We start from the raw sequence: 12,609 nt of genomic DNA on the forward strand, positions 1-12,609 counted from the left end.
CCCGGCTCTGAAATGACATAACCAAAAATTAACCAACCCAACCCAAAACAACCAAAAACATATAGTCGACCACTCCAATGACCATACTCCCACCCCTTTTACACGAGGTGCGGTCGCACATAAAGCCGATACCTCCGAGACTCCCACCTCCCAATTTGCTTAATAACCTCTTCCGGCAATCCCCATCTAGCTGCCTCCGTGGCCGCCCCTATCCGGAAGGAATGAGCAGCATACTCTCCCGGAGACAAACCCCCGCTCCGCAAACACTTCCTCAACACTGCCGTAAATTGAAACCGCGAAAGGCACGAACCATCCGCATGCATGAATAACACCCCGTCCCGGTCCGGGCGAACCTCCAAATAAACCCTTAAAGCCTCCACCGGACAAAAACTAGGGTCCGTCCCCCGAAACAATGTTACCCGCACCCCTCTACCCAACTGGTCCGTTTTGGACTTCCTGACCAAAATCACCACCGAAGAAGGGGCCCATGAAACGTCACCCCTCCCCAAACCCCCCGGAGCTGTTTTAGATGGCGACACCAATTCTCCTATCCGAAACGCCCCAAAAAATGCCACCAGGAAAGCAGCTCGGAAAAGTAGTTGTTCAAAAACCAGAGAACACACTTCCCGGACGTGGCTCAACAAAATACCCAAAACTTCAAAAGAAATCGGGCGCCGCAAATCCCGTTTTGCCGCCCCTTTTCTAAAACCCCTCAACGCCTTTTTAACTAAAAAATTCTTAGTCACATCCGCCAACCCCTTACATTGAAACAAAAAGGCCAAAGCCGACATTTTCTTGCTGACTGCCGAGCCCGACACCCCAGACACATAATTGTAACAGATAAAACCCAATACCCACCGCAGCAGCTCAGCCGGGCCCTCCGACCCCCCAACCTCACCCAACCAGTTCGACCATTCCCTCCACACTGCATTATAAGCCGCTCGAGTACCTGCACTCAACGACTGCTGAATCAGTCCTCCGATGATTCCAACGCAATCCCCCACATCTCTGGAGGGCACGGGTCCCCGCGTCTGTTCGCGTCCGGAGCCATTCTGCGAAAGTCCTCCCACTGGAAACGAGACAGAGCATCCGCCAACTTATTCTCAATCCCAGGGATATGCACCGCATAAACAAACGCATTAATCCGTAAGCAACTGAGTACCAACCTCCTTAACAACCTAACCACCGGGGGGGAGGAGGCCGAAACATTATTTATGGCCACCACCACTCCCATGTTATCACAATGGAAGCGCACTTTTTTATCCCGGAGCTTGTCCCCCCACAATTCCACCGCCAGAACTATGGGAAAAAGCTCCAGTAACGCCAGGTTAGTTAAAAACCCCGCCTCCCTCCAAGAGTCCGGCCATGGTTCGGCACTCCATTGCCCCTGGCAATAAGCTCCATAACCTGCCGAACCCGCTGCGTCAGTAAACAAAACCAAATCAGCGTTGCTGACCGGTCCCTCCTGCACAATCGCTCTCCCATTAAACTCCACCAGGAACACCCCCCATACACCCAGATCATCCCGTAAGTCTCTGGACAACCGCACAAAATGAGTGGGCACCTTCACCCCTGCTGTGGCTGCCGCCAGTCTCCTGCAAAAAATTCTCCCCATAGGCATAATCCTGCAAGCAAAATTCAATTTGCCCAGGAGCGATTGCAATTCCTTCAACCTGAGTTTTCGTTTTCCCCGCGCTGCGACCACCTCCTGCCGCAGCGCCACCACCTTCTCCTCAGGCAACCTACATTCCATGGCCATGGAATCAATCGTGATTCCCAAAAACACTATCTCCGACCTGGGACCCTCCGTCTTCTCCCTCGCCAAGGGAACCCCAAACCGTTCGGCCAAATGTTGCAACGTCCCCAGCAGCATCCCGCAGCCGCGGGATCCTGGCGGCCCTACACACAGGAAGTCATCCAGGTAATGTATGACCGAGTTGACTCCCGCCGTCTCCCGAACAGCCCATTCAAAAAACGAACTGAACAGCTCAAAAAGTGCACACGAGATAGAACATCCCATGGGCAAGCAGCGATCGACAAAATACGACCCCTGCCAGCAACAACCCAACAAGCGCATACTCCCCGGATGAACCGGCAACAAACGAAATGCCGCCTCTACATCCGTTTTAGCCAAAAGAGCCCCCCTGCCATACTTTCTCACCCACGCTATCGCTGCATCAAATGATGTATAAGTAACCGCACAAGCTTGCGGGTCAATACCATCATTTACCGATCCGCCCCTGGGGTAAGACAGGTGGTGAATCATCCTGAATTGCCCCGGTTCCTTCTTCGGAACAACCCCCAAAGGCGAGACCACCAGATCCGCCATCGGAGGGGCAAGAAATGGGCCGGCCATCCGGCCCAACGCCACCTCCTTAGCCAATTTTGCCGACACCACGTGTTCATGCAGCAAAGCTGACCTTAAATTCTTGGCCAGCGGGGGAACCTCCCTCAACGCACTCGGAATCCTAAACCCATCCCGAAAACCAGCCTCCAACAACCCCGCCGCCGCACGATCAGGATACCTACTTAGGAAAGGAAGCATCCTTTCCAGCCTCACCGGCGTCATCCCTTTTTCCAGCGAAATCTCCAGTACGACCTTTGCCCTGTCTGAAACAACGTGCGAAGGGGTGCCCTCCACTGCATCCCGAACACTCGTGCTTGTAACGACAGGCGGTACCAAACTTGCACGTCCCGTCGTTAAATTGCCAGCAGACCCCCTTCTTTTTTGGGGCCAGCGATCCCGCTGAGGCGGCGGCGCCGGCCCCCCCTGGAAAAAACTGTCCCAGGGCCCGGGCCGAAGTCATCAACTTCATCCACAGGCTGATGTCCTTGTGGTCCCACCTAATGGACGTCCGTACCGCTTTGCGTTGACGAAACTGTTCGTCATAACGTAACCAGGCCAAGCCCCCATAAACCCTGTGCGCCTCACTAATGGCCTCCAGGTAACAGAACAATGCCGAACAATTCTCCGGCGCCTTTTCCCCAATCACGCTAGCTAAAATCGCAAACGCTTGCAGCCAATTCGCAAACGTGCGCGGAATAAGCCTATATCTCCTCTTCTCCTCCTCTTCTTTCTTGCTCTCATCCGGCTTGACCCTGTCTAAATTAAATTTCTCCAACGGCAACAACGAGAAGATCTCCACAAACTCGTCCTTCCAAATCTTCTCCCTCACCTCCTTCTTCAAATGCGCCCCTAACGGTCCCTCGAAGCACACATAAACTTCGCTCCTCGCCGCATCTGCCAAGCGAATCTTTTCAGCATCCTTGTCTTTGTCCACCGTAGCCCCACTTGGTCCCTCGCCGTCCTTCCGCGCCAGCACCTCCCTCTCTGTCTGCGTCTCCGCTGCCACCCCACCCACCGACAACCCCAAACCGGAGGGGACAGCCGTCCCCAGCTCTAACCGAGCCGCGGCGGGCGGCCCTACCCATGGAGTACTCGGGGCGTGCACCGGCCCCGAGTCGCCCTGCAGGCTGCGCAGCAGCTCTTTCAACACCACCAACAACTCCCCCCCCCCCTTCGCCCCCCCCACCCCTGCATCCCCCCCACTCACCCCCGCAAGAAACCCCCCCACAGACCCCAAGGACTTACCGGGCTGCTGTTGCCTGGAAGGCCCTCCAGCCGCTGCCCCTACTGCCGCCGCCGGATCGCACTCGTCCTCCTGCAGCTCTCCCTCTTCCATGCTGCTGTCCTCCGTCAGTGTCCTGACCCTCGGGGGCCTCTGCGCTGGCATGCCAGACGGCCCAGGCCGCTCCCGACCGGTTTCCTGTCGTTGTACATGGCGGCCGCCATGTTTTTTGTTTACTAGGACATCACTTCCGGTCGCGCCGACCTCACTTCCGCCGACGTCATCAGCGTGCGCCGCGCCGAGCGCGCGCGCGCTGTTCCTCCGCTGGCCCTCCCTCCCAGGCACAGAAACATGCCCGGAGGCGTGGCCACCCGACTGCCGCTCTGCATCCTCTAATGGGCCCCCCCCCGAAGCTAAGATGGCGCCCACACGTGGCAGGCCGACGGCCGCCTCCGGGACAAGGCCGGCGCCCGAGGACCCCACTCTCCCCCGTCGAGCGCCCCCCCCCGACCGGAGCATCGCCAGGGGGAACCACTGGAACCACCAACGATCGCGCGGTCCTGGAGGTGGCCTGAGGCAGGATCCGGTGAGTGACCCCCCTCCCTCTGGGACTCAGCCGTGGACGGGGATTCCTCCCAGGCCCCCCACTAGACGACCGGGGTGTCTGCTTAGCAGGGGGGCCTGAAGGGGCCCAACTGGGGCTCCCAAGCCGGCGCTGAGTACGGGGGGCAATATCAGGGCTAAGGCGCACAGGGGGCCGAGACCTCCTTGCCCGTGTCGAGGGTACCCCATCTGCGGAAGGTCCCTGCCCTACCCCTTGAAGGGTGGCCGCAATTTGGCTTTGTAACCAGTCTGCGCCATGCTGTTCTGCGGCTGATCTAAGCTGGGCCCAAAGCTGCTCTAACCCACTCATCTTTTCCAGGTAGCTGATCCTGAACGTTCCTCCTGACCTGCTGCTCCAGACTGCTGACCCTCCTAGACTCACGTGCCTTCACATCAACTCTACTCCACCCCCTCTTACACCATCCTCCAATCAGGTAAGCCTTGTAACATTCTTAACCCCTCGTACCATTCCCCTGCGTAAGCCTTGCACCCTGTCATGTATGTCCTACGCTTACGTTGCACTACAGCTACGTACATGTCTTCTTGTTAAAATGGTTAAGAAAGGCTGATTTAGACTGTATAATTACAGTATATAAAGTGAATGACATTGATTATCTTATTACAATGGCACCTGAGAGTGGGTGGGATATTTGGTAGATAGTAAATTTGTTGTCCCTGAAGTTGATGTGTTGAAAGCAGGAAAAATTGGGCAAACATAAAGATATGAGCAAGTTTGACATGGGTCAGATTATAATGACTAGATGACTTGGTCAGAACAACTCTAAAACTGCAGCTCTTGTGGGATGTTCCCTGTCAGGACCTACCAAAAGTAGTCTAAGGAACGAACAATTAAGGAAACTGGTGACAGGTCCATGAGAAGCCAAGGACCATTGATGCATGTGAAGAATGACGGCTGGACTGCGAAGTCCGTTACAACAGAAGAGCCACTAAGGGTGGACAAGTGCCACCCTCCCATCCATCGTCGCTATCCCTATCCATGCAACCGGCCCCTTTCAGGACACCAGCGCATGGATTGCAATGTGGAGGGGCTGTTTCTTTGAAGCACCAATTAGAACCAGAGGCTCTAATAGACTTCAATATAGGGTGGGTTTGGGTCGCAAAGAGTGCGCTCCGAGCCCACCCAGGTGTGTTACAACAGCGAATCAATATACACTGTTGAAACACTGATTCTCCTGCTGGGCCAATCAGGAAGTGGGCTTTGACACCTGAAAGCACAGGTGATCCTACTGGACGCCTAAGAGGAGGAGCTGGAAACTGCCATGGAGGAGAGGACACTCGGAGCCGAGCCGCTGCACCACGCTGCCTGCCACACTCCACGATGGAGTAAGTGCCGGACTGACTAGCAAACAGCAGGGGGGTGGGTGCCGCTCAGGGAGGATGGGTGGTTGTTTGCCACCCCCATCAAAAGAAAAACACCAGCCGCCACTTACTAACAGTTGCTGAAAAATTGCTGAAAAGGTTCATGCTGGTTCCGAGAGAAAGGTGTCAGAAAGGTGTCAGAACACACAGTGTATTGCATTTATTTGATGCATATGGGTCTGTGTAGACCGGTCAGGGTGCCCATGCCCACCTATGTCCACAACCAAGAGCTCCTACAATGAGCATGTGAGCATCAGAACTGGACCATGGAGCAATGGAAGAAGGTGGCCCGGTCTGATGAATCAGGTTTAATTTTACATCATGTAGATGGCCGTCAGGGCCGTCTTTAGCGCAGGGCAAATGGGGCAACTGCCCTGGGCCCAATGTTTGTAGGGGGGCCCGCACTGCTACCCGCGAATTGGGGCCCCAATGAAGGTTTTGCAGAGTGCGCAGAGGACACGGGACGGGAGGCTGTATTCCCGTGCTAGCCAGCTGAGAGGGGGCGGGGTCGGGAGCTCCACTGACGCTCTGACCCCGCCCCCGTTCAGCGGAGTGGGAGCGTCAGTGGAGCTCCCGGCCCCGCCCCCGGACCTCTGTATTCCCCAGCCAGGTACAGGGGGCTGGGCCGGGAGCTCCACTGACACTCCCACTCCGATCACTGGCTCTCACTACAGCCGCTCTGTTCCGAGCATACAGGCTGCACGGGGGCGGTGTCAGAGCGTCAGCGGAGCTCCCGCCCCGCCCCCTCTCAGCTGGCTAGCGCGGGAATACAGCCTCCGGTGTCCTCTGTGCACTCTGCAAAACCTTCATTGGGGCCCCATTTCACGGGTAACGGGGCCCCCTACAAAGCATCAGTGGAGCTCCTGGCTGTTGTGAGATCAGAGAACGGAAGCCCCGCCGACATACCTCTAAATGTATGTAGTGAGTTTGGCTGCCCAGGTATGTCCTTGCACCCATAAAATGCCTGACTGCTTAAACCCTGAGCTGTGTTATTCAACTCTCAAGCTGTGCGTTGCTGAAAGTTCTCTGACCATCACCTGTAGCATGTCCGCAGTCTCTGATTGTCTCCTGCAGTATGTCCGCAGTCTCTGATTGTCTCCTGCAGTATGTCTGCAGTCTCTGATTGTCTCCTGCAGTATGTTCGCAGTCTCTTATCGTCTCCTTCAGTATGTCCGCAGTCACTTATTGTCTCCTGCAGTATGTCCGCAGTCTCTTATTGTCTCCTGCAGTATGTCCGCAGTCTCTTATTGTCTCCTGCAGTATGTCCTCAGTCTCCGATTGTATCCTGCAGTATGTCCGCAGTCTCTGATTGTCTCCTGCAGTATGTTCGCAGTCTATGATTGTCTGCTGCAGTATGTTCGCAGTCTCTGATTGTCTCCTGTAGTATTTTCTCAGTCTCTGTCTCCTGCAGTATGTCGCCTGTCTCTGATTGTCTCCTGCAGTATGTCGCCAGTCTCTGATTGTCTCCTGCCTTATGTCCGCAGTCTCTGATTGTCTCATGTAGTATGTCCGCAGTCTCTGATTGTTTCCTGCAGTATGTTCACAGTCTCTGATTGTCTCCTGTAGTATGCCTGCAGTCTCTGAACCTCTCCTGTAGTATGCCTGCACTCTCTGACACTCTCCTGTAGTATGTGTATTAATGTGCCCCTTTACTTGCTCAATTATTTAGTATTGCTCCACTGCTCAGTAAGTGGTAATGATGTGCATTAACCTTTAGCAACCAATCGGCAAGCAGAAATTATGAGTTGTAACCTCTAGCAACCAGCCAGCGAGCAGTAAGGATAGGCTGTAACCTCTGGCAAACAATTGCAATCACTGCGTGATCTGCTGCAGTAAACTGATTTTGAGTCTACCTGCTATTTTTTGTATGTCTCAGAATGGAGGGGGGGGGGGGGCCCAAGAAAATGTTTGCCCAGGGCCCAATCAAAATTAAAGACGGCCCTGATGGCCGTGTGCATGTGCATTCCTTAACTGGGGAAGAAGTGGCACCAGAACACACTATGGGAAGTCCGATCTATAGAGGCACCACCTTGCAACTTACTGAATTTAAAGGACCTGCTACTGACGGCTGGATGCCAGATACCACAGCTTTCCTTCAGAGGTCTAGTAGAGTTCATGCCCCGAAGGGTCAAGGCTGTTTTGGCAACAAATGGGGGCCATACTAAATATTAGGTGAGTGGTCATAATGGTATGGTGGATGGTCATAATGTTATAGCTGATCATTGTGTCTGCATGCTGGACCCTGTAAAACTATCCATTTATTCTGCTCATCTACTCCATATTAAATCTAATGGGCGCATTTACCTAATTGAAAAAATACTACAGCAATGTGTCAAGAAAGCTTTTAAAATCTCACTTATTGCAGGGTCCTAAAACCAGTAAAAAAAAAAGTTGCTTGCTGTCATGTTAGGTTGGACAAGCTGGCAATGGATTGCGTTTCCCACATGGCTTTGCTAATATTACGAAACATGATCTAGAACATGCTGTTATTCTAGCTCAGGATAGACACAACTGCTCTGAATTTTGACAAATAAAGTGGTTGTTTAATGAGGTGGGCATGTTTCCACAGGGAACGCAGCGGAGACCACCGAAATTACTAGTGATGTGTAAAGAATTGGATCCAGGTGTGTACTGAGGGAGGTAAAGCTTGAACAGCCATGTGTTCAAATGCTAAACAGACAGCAAGATTTAGAAGGAATCCACAAATATAACCACTCCGAGAGCACAGGGAGAGATGACTGCTAGATCACTACAGCTTCATTCACACAAGACACCAATACATGGAGGGCAATGGCCCATTATCATTTCTGGTGGATGTGTTATTCTATTGATGTTACATTCCTATGGCTATAGAACTGCTACAATATAACCAAATTCATATTGCTGTAACTGATACAAACAATACCTTAGTTACTCAAATATAATGTATCAACTCTACTGCCAGCTGTATCAAGAAGGATCATATTTAGATTTAAAAAATCTATCATAAGTTGCTGTATGTTATTTAGCATATAGTATTTATACATAGAAAAAGCACTTAGCTAGAATATTACATTTACACAAATAGTGATGTCAGTAGATGGCAGATTACTACTAATGGGGAGACTTGGGTTCACCTACAACATCAGGATCAAGGAGCCTAGCTATAGCCCCACATAAAACACCCATGTGTTTTTTTGTAATTAAAGGATAAGTACCGCTTTCATAACTTGTTACATGTTATACCCATATTCAGGGTGTAACATGTTATTAATACTACCCCATCCCCACTGGGACAGCAGACCGGGGATCTTCTCCCCGTGTCCGCTGCCACAATTCAAAAAAGACATGGCCAGGCGGGGCTCCGCCCACCTGACCGTGTCACTCCTTCACAGTCCTCTGTGAATGGAAAACTACAAGGTCCGGCAGCCTTTGTGGCTGTCGGCTTGTAGTTTTCAATTAACTACCATGGTGCAGTGAGCACAGTGGTAGTTCATTGAGTCTTCCTGTCAAAATGGATCGGCTTCCTTGTATGAGCTCCGAGCAAGCCAATCCACTGACAGATCTGCAGGAGACATGCATGGCATCAGTGTTCTGCTGATCACTGGTGCAGTGGTTTACAGCAGTGGTCATCAACTCTGTCCTCAGGGCCCACCAAAAGGCCAAGTTTTATGTATTACCTTGGGGGAGATGCAGGCTAGAATACTGCAATCACTGAGCAGCAAATTATATCACCTGTGATGAGTTTCAGTTACCTTGAAAACTTGGCCTGTTAATGGGTCCTGAGGACAGGGTTGATGACCACTGGTTTAGAGGATCCCAAAACAAAAAAAGAATAAATGCAAATTTTTTTTACTTGCTTTTACTTTTTGTCAAAAGGTGAACTTATCCTTTACAGTGGTTGTAAAGATAGAAAGTCTTTTATCTTAATGCATTCTATGCATTAAGATAAAAAAAAAAAACTTCTGTGTGTAGCAGCCCCCTCAGCACCCCCCTTATACTCACCTGAGCCCCATCTCGATCCAGCGATGAGAATGAGTGCCTCAGCCGTCTGTCCAGGACTCTCTCTCCTGATTGGCTGAGACACAGCAGCAGTGGCATTGGCTCCCGCTTTAGTTAATCAAAGTCAGTTAGCCAATGAGGAGAGAGAGAGAGGGGGGGCTGAACCCCGGCTCCTCGTCTGAATGGACACAGGAAACTGCGGCTCAGCTCGGGTGCCCCCATAGCAAGCTGCTTGCTGTGGGGGCACTTAATAGGAGGGAGGGGCCAGGAGAGTAAGTAAGGGACCCGAGAAGAGGAGGCTCTGGGCTGCTCTGTACAAAACAAACTGCACAGAGCAGATACGTATGACATGTTTGTTATTTATAAAGAAAAAAAAAAAAGTCTTTAGTATCACTTTAAGCCCTTGTACACACGGTCGGACATTTCAACAACCAAATCCGTCGGATTTTGTACGACGGATTTTGTCTGACGGATTTTGTCCGAAACTGCATACACACGGTCGGACAAAGTTGTCGGAAAATCTGATCTTTCAGAACGTGATGACATAATTTCGTTACGATGGGACTACGTTCAGGCTAGTAGCCAATAGCTTTGATGTAGGAATTTGATCTGAGCATGCGTGGCACTTTGTCCGATCGGAATTCTCTACACATGATCGGAGTATGTCCGATCGGACCAGTTTGTTGGAAAATATTTCCAGCAAGTTGGAAAATTTGGTCCGACGGATATTCCGACGGAAACAGTCCGATGCAGACCACACACAGTCGGCTTATCCGACAAAACGGTCTGATAGGAGACATTCCAACGGATTCTCCGACCGTGTGCACAAGGGCTAAGACATATCGAAACCCCTAAAAATGTAGTAGATTTCAATAGTTTTTAGGCTTTTTTTCTCCTTTATTTTCACCTGATAATCCTGCGAATTACATACTTCCCATCCCTGGGGGACTACAATCACACCCCCTCTGAATCTTTCGAGAAATCTCTGATTGTCACGCAGGTGGGACATTAACCACTTCAGCCCCAGAAGATTTTACCTCGTTCCTCACCAGAACACTTTTTGAGATTCGGCACTGCGTCTATTTAACAATTGCGTGTCGTGCGACGTTGTACCCAAACAAAATTGATGTCCTTTTCTTCCCACAAATAGAGCTTTCTTTTGGTAATATTTGATCATCTCTGCAGTATTTATTTCTTGCGCTATAAACAAAAAATAAAAAAATAATTAAAAACACAATATTTTGTACTTTTTGTTATACTAAATATCCCAATTTTTTCTCGGTTTAGGCCGATATGTATTCTTTTACATATTTGTGGTAATAAAAATTGCAATAAGCGTATATTGATTGGTTTGTGCAAAAGTTTTTTACTAGTAATGGCGGTGATCTGCGATTTTTATCATGACTGCGACATTATGGCGGACACATCGGACAATTTTGACCCATTTTTGGGACCATTGGTATTAATACAGCGATCAGTGCTATAAAAATGCATTGATTACTGTAAAAATGTCACTGGCAGTGAAAGGGTTAACACTAGGGGTGATCAAGGGGTTAATTGTGTTCCCTAGTGTGTGTTCTAACTGAAGGGGGGATGGGACTGACTAGGAGAGATGACAGATCTCTGTTCGTACTTTGTATGAACAGACGGTCTGTCACTTCTCTCCTCAGAGAACAGGATCTCTGTGTTTACACCGTGTTACGAGCGATCACTGGAGCCCGGCAATCATCGAGACCGCCGGGCACTCGCATTGGCTCCGGGGGCAAGCTGCGGGTGCGCCCACCCCTAGTGGCCACCAGAGGGAGCAACATAACATTATACCTGTGTCATTCTGCCGCAGTACAAGTACGGTGGCTGATCGGCAAGCGGTTAAACATGTCTGTCTTTGTTCATTGCTAGTACATAATGGATTAGTAGTTTACAAACAAGACCAAGCTGAAGGGGCAAGGACACTGCATTTCTGGCAAAATCAACAGCTATTTTCCAACACTTGCTAAAAATGCTCTTAGTCTAAAAAATGTAAACTAACACAGCTGTCACATGTAAGTGCTGTTATGCTGCTCAATATTACATTTTTGTTCTTGGGTTTAGATATTTTTCAAGAGTAGCAGTATTACTATGTCCAAGTTGTATGAAAATATTCCTATTAGCATGACTACACTATGGCATCAGCTGAGTATGCATCACCATCAACACTGCTGGCTGTAGCTATTGTAGTAATAGGTAGCAGCACAGCAGCTAGGTAGTTTAAAGTGGAGTTCCACCCAAAAGTGGAACTTCCGCTCATTTGTTTTGTTTGTTTCCTCCCCTCCCATGTCTTTGACGGGTATCATTTTCCCACTTCAAGGGGCCACAGCCGCGGATATTGACATCACGGCTCGACTTCCTCCTGTTGCAAGGCCATTTGGAATGAGGAGCAGAGCTTCACGCATGCACAGTAGGGTTCCCGGCATGAAGACGTAAGGCTACACTACCGAGTAACCGACTAACTGCAATGGCAGCGGCAGCACCCGACAGCCGATGGAAACATCAGCTGGGGTGCCGGCATCCCTGGATTCCAGGACAGGCAAGTGTCCTATTATTAACAGCTGCAGTATTTTTTTCAGCAGTGGGAGGACCTCCGCTTTAAAGTTATATTAAAGGCAATATTTTTTATTTAAACAATAAAATACAGAACAGTCCCTTACCTAATTTTCCAAAAGTCCCCTGCTGGCACAGTTCACTTCTTCCTGCTCTGGGTGCCTTCTTAGCAAGCTGTATGCTATGGGGGGACCCTCGCTTGTGCAGTCCCTGGACAGGCTGTATGCGTCTATAGACACACACAGTACTGGAAAACGACACCATCACTCCCTTTCCACAATGGCTTTAACTACTCTCAGAGACTGCTGTGAGACCTGAAAGTGGAGGAGTGGTGCTGCCTCGGGGACATCGCTGGAGCTGTGACATGAGTCAGGTAAGTGTTTAGAGATGGAGGAGGAGGCAGTTTGTTTTTTACCTTAATACAAGGAATGAATTAAGGTAAAAAACAGTTTGGCGTTGGGACCACTTTAAGATCTCAAATACACTGGGCTTTTAA

Source organism: Lithobates pipiens, unplaced genomic scaffold, assembly GCF_037356315.1.
Source record: "Lithobates pipiens isolate NorthernLeopardFrog02 unplaced genomic scaffold, aLitPip1_a1.2 Scaffold_19, whole genome shotgun sequence".
Taxonomy (NCBI): domain Eukaryota; kingdom Metazoa; phylum Chordata; class Amphibia; order Anura; family Ranidae; genus Lithobates; species Lithobates pipiens.